Source organism: Phodopus roborovskii, unplaced genomic scaffold (genome assembly GCF_943737965.1).
Source record: "Phodopus roborovskii unplaced genomic scaffold, PHOROB, whole genome shotgun sequence".
Classification (NCBI taxonomy): Eukaryota; Metazoa; Chordata; class Mammalia; order Rodentia; family Cricetidae; genus Phodopus; species Phodopus roborovskii.
This window is the reverse complement of record NW_026125052.1, coordinates 24975833-24982422: the sequence shown is the minus strand read 5'-3', so window position 1 is coordinate 24982422 and position 6590 is coordinate 24975833. Positions and strand designations below refer to the sequence as shown.

Genomic DNA, 6590 nt, shown 5'->3' with positions numbered 1-6590 from the left:
ATTGGGGTGGGGGGATGGGAGGGGAGGGTGGTTAGGGTGCATGTGAGAGGGCAGAGAGGGTAAAAGTGAGGGAGGGAGGGAGGGAGAGTGAACTGGGATCGACATGTAAAATAACAAATTAAATTTAAAAAAAATGTTTTGACTCCAAAATTTAAGTTCAAGGCAAGTTACTGGGGGAAAGGATTTCTATTTTTGTTTCCACAGAAAATGAAAAGTTATGGACTCCTTCCAGACTAATGTGGTTTGATCAAGCCAGGCCGCCTGAAACAGAGTACCAGGTGATCCTACATTCAAAACAGCTGGACAAAGCAGCCTTAAAGACTACAGCCAGGATTTCTGCATCTTCTTAGAATCCCCCAGCACCCCTTACCAGCAGGAAGTAGTTTGGAAAGAATGAAGCCCAAATTCCAAAATATTGTCTATAAATGTTTGTTTTCATTTAAATGGACTTAGTTATATAAAATAAATAAAAAAATCATTTAAAAAATCGATCTTCAGGTGGTGGTGGTTAAAGCTTTTAAACCCACCACTTATGAAGCAAAGACAGGAGGATCTCTCTGAGTTCGAGCCCAGCCTTGTCTACAGAGCAAATCCCAGGACAGCCAGGGCTACACAGAGAAACCCTGTATCAAAAAACAATAACAAAAGACCAGGTGTGTAGCTTGATCTGTTTGTGGAACTCCTAGCAGTGAGATCAGGACTTGTCCATAACACTTAGTCTGGTCTGAGGGGAACCTATTCCCCATACTGGGTTGCCTTCCACAACCTTAACACAAAGGGAGGAGCTTCGTCCTACCACAACTTGACATGCCATGCTTTGTTGACACCCATGGGAGACCTGTCCCTTTCTGAAGAGAAACAGAGAAGTGGATGGGGGGGGGGGCACAATGGGCAAAGGGGAGGTAGGGGTGGGGTATGGGAGGAGAGGAGGGAGAGGAAACTTTGGATGAGATGTAAAGTAAGTAAAAAAATGATTAATAAAAATAAATAATAAAAAATAAATAAAGAAAAAGATGTGGACACTCAAAAGAATTTATAAATATGTCTTGAGTTATTAAGGACAAATCAAGAATACTTTCTCTGCCTGGCTTTTGCAGGCCCTAGGCTCTCAAGAGATACACAGACATACCTACATGCAGGCAAAACACTCATACACATAAAGTAAAAATAGCTAACTCTTTCAAAATTAAGGAAAGCCAAACCAAAAACAAATTATCACAAATGTAAATATACAAAGAAAAAGCACAGTCTATTTTTGGGTGGGTAGATGTGGCATGCGCTGAGGCCTTGTAACATGTGTTGGATGGGCAAGTGAAGATGACTGTCGGCCTGCTGAGGGAGACATTAAATAGTTCATCCAGAACCATTGCAGAGAGGTTGCTTTACACTTGGCAGTTAAAAAAGAGGTTGCTCCTAAGACGTATTTTCCCAACACTTTCAAAACATGCAGGCTGTTTTCTAAAAAGTAAAAAGGCTCCTGGCATATCAGCGGAAGAGTGGGTTCCTCTTCGGGTTCCGGCTTGACTTCATTCCCTGGTGCCTCCTCAAAGCCCACATTCAGGGTTCTCACTTTGGGGTTTTGAGAATAAGACTCTTGGGGGTAGGGACTGGGTTTCCCAGGAAACTGTGTTTCTCATTACATGAGCATAATCTAAACGAAGTGTTCTTACTGAGAAAGATCGCACAGCCTGGAGTTCCTGGTCTGTACTCAAATTCAAACCTTTCCAATTGAAAATGAAAAGCTGTCCCCTTCTCTTCAGTCGCCCAAGCGTGACACTCTAGGAGTCTCTGGGATTCAGCAGAGAAGTGATTCTGGGTCTGCATGAACGCATACCTGCTCAGGGTCAGAGGTGTCCCCGATACAAAGTGACTTGATCCTCTCCAGGCTTAAAGTGAAAAACAAAATGGTTTTCTTCCATGAAACTTCTGCCATAGTCTCTCACCCCTGAATAGCTCATATATGAAGGAAATCTTGGGGGGGGGGAGAACCACAAACAAACAGAGAAAAAGTGGAAGTGAGCCAGAAAGGCAGCTTACCTTGTTGAGTGCTCACATGGGACCAGGAGTATGGGAGCCCAACCTGCTCAAAGTGGTGTATGGTAGCACAAGCTGGATTCCCAGCACTGAGGAGGCAGAGTCAGGCCTAGCTTAACTGGTGATAATCAAGCCCTAATGTGACACCTTATCTCACAAGAAACAAGGTAGATGACTATGAGGAGTGACATCTGGGATTGAACTGCAACCTCTATGTGCACACATTACACACACACGCATACACACACACACACACACACACACACACACACACACACCTACACAGAGATAAAGAAAGAAAGGGAGAGAAGGAAGAATGGATGGAAGGAAGGAAAGAGAAGGAAAGGAGGAGGAAAGGAGGAAAGGAAAGAGAAGGGAAGGGAAGGGAAGAGAAGGGAAAGGGAAAGGGAAGGGAAGGGAAGGGAAGGGAAGGGAAGGGAAAGGGAAAGGGAAAGGGAAAGGGAAGGAAAGAGGAAATAACAGAGAAGTAAGCCAGGGCCTCTGAGAACCAGGAGAGTGAAGACACAAGGAAGTCGCAGAAGTCATTGTAGGAAACATCAGACCTTTTGAACTTTTATTTTTTCCCCTTTTCAAAGGTCTGGTTTTGATTAAGTACCTAACTATTGCCACCCGCATCCCACCTCACAGATGTGATTTAAGAACAGACCCAGCTACTCCCCCCCCCCACCCCTGGGGGCTGACCCTGATTGACATAGATAAGTCACAGCTGACACCGTACTCCCTGACAACTGTGCAGTCTAGAGGACAGACCTACGACCCATTTCTCATTGGCATGACAGAGGATCCGTGGAACGTGTGCAAAGCGTGTCTCTAGTCTTAAGAAAACACAGAGCGAGGTGGCCCCTTTTCTGCCTCTGGAAGTTGTCACATCTGGAGGTGACTTGAATCTGCCACAGCCTTTTCTCCAACCACAAGGAAAATGAGCTTTAGGAAGCAGCCTCACTGGCAGTGACAAGGACAGACACGGAAGGACACGGGGTTCTAAAATTAGTCAGCCTTTCCTGTGGCAATAAACAACTCCAATGTGTTAGTGGCTTAAGGCAACACGTATTTATTTCCCTTTGTCATCTGAGTGCTGTGGGGCTTCTGGCTTTGCATCATCCCAAGTGTCCTCACATTCCAGACCCAGGCTGAGCAGCAGCTGTTACTGAGAGCTGTTGTCGTCCCGGTACAAGCCAGCAACCTGCCAAGGGAACCAGAGCCGAGCCATCCCTTCAAAGTGTCTTCACGGCTGTGTCAAGGCTGAGCTCTCACCACCGTCTGGAGCATACAATGAGGAAAGCCAGAGTCAATAAGGTGAGGGGTGAAAGGGAAGTGGGAGGGAGTAAGGCAAATCAGTGAACAAAAATAAGAGGTGCTTATCCTGGTTCAGGAAACCAGTGGTGACACTGCAGAGATACGTTGAGAAAGTGTCCTCAGGCTCTTCTGGATTTCCCTGGCTGTGACATAACGTCTCCATGGCATGTACTCCTGGGTTTTATGTGGCACGAACCTTTCACAAAGGGATATCCTAACCAACCACTGGAAGCTTCAGAAGTATAAAACGCAAGTTGTCATCAGAGCCCGTAAAAGACAAGCCCCATCTTCTCAGACACATATTCCCATTCCCAAGGAGGATGAGCATGATTCTCTAGAGATGTGAAAAGTGGGACAAAGCACCCCTGTAGTGTTGGCATAGTCCTGAGGCTGGGCGGTCAAAGGCAATTCAGGCTGCAGTTTCAGTGTAAAGGCCAGGCATGGTAATACAGGTCTGTAATCCAGACACAGGGAAAAGCAATAAAAGGAAGATGCTGGGGTTTCACTGGCCAGTACCCAGAGGCAGAAATGGGGGTACCAGGAGATCACTGACCGGATGAAATGGTAAGAACCAGGTCAAGTAAGAAATCCTGTCACACACACAACACACGCGCGCATGCACACACACACACACACACACACACACACACACACAGACACACAAATGATGGAGACTGATAGGGAATAGTGCCTGACATTGACCTCTGGCCACACACAAGTGCACATAGGTCATCTTACAAAGACACACATACACAAAAACACATAACTATATACATGCAGAACCTGGGAAGGAAATGCAGTACAATTGATGACATAACTTTTCTTTATCTGTCCAATCAAATATCATATATAGGAAAAAATAACTTAGTTTTAAATTGTTATGCGAAACACCTGACAAACTGACTTTAAAGGAGAAAAAAAAAATGAGTTTTTTTGCTTTTTGTTTTTGTTTGTTTTCTTGTCCCATGGTTTCAGAAGGATGTCCCATGGTCATGTGGTCCAGTTGCTTTGGTCCCTTGGCAAGGCAGAACGTGGTGAGATGTCCCTGAAAGAGCAAAGCTGCCCCCTAATGGCAGCCAGGAAGTGAGAACAAAAAGGAAGGGTTGAGGTCCTGCTATCCCCTTCCCAGGCTTGGACTCAAGGACTTCACTTCCTTCTGCTAGGCCCCACCTCCTAAAACTTCAGTTGCCTCCATGGTACCATAGAACCAACCAAGCCTTCAGTACATTGCCGGTGATGGGTGTTTAAGAACTAAACCCAAAATTCATCTGCTTGTATGTTCTACTTCTTCCTTCATCTCCATAGGATACAATGTGGTCTGAGTTCCAGGTCAATATCTGTTTAGATATGCCATGCCAAGAGGGGGGAGCCATGCCTGACACTACCTGGAGGGTCAGGAACAAGAGACTGGATAGCCCAGATCTAGGATAGAACCAAATATGACCAGTAAAACAAAAAGAAGGAGGAGGAGGAAGAGAAGAAGAAAAGGAGGAGGAAGAGGAAGAGGAAGAGGAAGAAGAAGAAGAAGAAGAAGAAGAAGAAGAAGAAGAAGAAGAAGAAGAAGAAGAAGAAGAAGAAGAAGAAGCCAATGAAATTATTCCTAGAGAACTCTGCTTTACTTGTAGCATGGTCATCATCAGAGATGCCTCATCCAACAACTGATGAGAACAAATGCAGAGACCCACAGCCAAACATGAGGTAGAACTCAGGGAATCTTGTGAAAGAGGGGAAGAAGGATTTTAGGAGCCAAGGTGGTCAAGGACACCATAAGAAAACTCACAGAATTAACTATCTTGGGCTCATAGGGTCTCACAAAGACTGAACCAGCAACCAGGGAGCCTGCATATATGTTATGGTTGTATAGCTTGGTGTCCTTGAGGGACTCCTAACATTGGGGATGGGGTTGTCTCTGACTCTTTTCCCTCCTACTAGATTGCCTCCTCCAGCCTGAATATGAGATGTGCCTAGTCTTAAAGCAATCTGATATGCCATGTTTTATCGATATCCATGGGAGTCCTGCCCTTTCATGTATAGAAATGGGTAAGTGGGTCTGGGGGGAGAGGGATAAAGGAAGGGACTGGGAAGAGAGGACAGAGGAGAAACTGTGGTCAGGATTAATATATGAAAGAACAAAATTTTTAAAAGAAAATAAGAAAGAAGTGTAGTTAATATTTCTATTATTATTACTGTATTTAACATAAATGCATTAATACTAGTCCGTATTAGTACAAATGTACCTACATATGTATGTTATACATATAAATACACATACATATATATACATGTATGTATAATGCATATATGTACTTTAATATATGTATGTTAAGATTTAATGTATGTGTGTGCATGCATGTTATATAGACAGGATATGTAGATACACACAGACTAGTTATGAGAGATATTAGGTCTGTCTGTGTAGATGACAAAATTGAACTTTGTAATAAGCCAGGTAGACCTAGGAGACGAATGTATGTCTCTGCTATATCCCAGGATGGCCTTGTAAGAACTTTTACTGAACTTTAAAGAACATTAATGAAAGAATTCAGGAGAGGATGAGGGAAGTTAGAACAAACATCTTTTGTTCGCTATGGTTTATTATGTTTTTTCTTTTTTTCCTTCCCATTTGTCTCTGTAAGCATGTTGGAGCTATGACCGCAGAGGTGATTGGAGAATCATAGCCCTCCTGAAGTGATATCCAAACAGAGAATTTTCCAATACATATTCTGAAATCACAGAGCATGCAATTCCACACGAGCTCCAGGAAGGCAGCATCTCTGCTTAGGATATGGAAATTTGGAAGCTCGTCGCTATAATCTGTGGTTATGATTTCAAGCTCCCCCAGTGATGTCGGGAAGCAAACCGCAGGCTCCCACTGCTAGGAGCCTTTATTGTAATCCAATAAAGCTTTAACAACCACTCTTCTTTTTATGATAAATTAAGGGCCTCATTTGCTTTGAAGTAGCCCCTCTGCCCTGGGTTTTACCTCACATAGAATTCATCCTAAAGAAACACAGAATGCAGATGAGGTGAAGATGGAGAAGGGAAAGGGGCCAGATTCCCCACCTTGGTTTCACAGATTCAGAAATCTCAAAACAAATAAAAAGTCCTCTTTTTTCTGAGGAACCAACTGTTTTTAGGGCAAGACTCTGCCTGGGAATTCTGACAATATCTTATGGATCCTGACTTTTCAAACTTGCACTGTGAAATGATACTTGGGGCATCCAGAACCGAGGTCGTGA

The 6590-nt window shown here is 43.9% G+C and overlaps 1 long non-coding RNA gene across 1 annotated transcript; it reads left to right on the top strand.

Moving 5' to 3' along the window:
* Positions 1-3273: 3273 nt before the first annotated feature.
* On the top strand, positions 3274-6267 carry LOC127221519 (uncharacterized). Its single transcript, XR_007834450.1, has 2 exons — positions 3274-3351; positions 5988-6267. It is a non-coding gene; the product is annotated as an uncharacterized LOC127221519 (long non-coding RNA).
* The last annotated feature ends 323 nt before the right edge of the window (positions 6268-6590 follow it).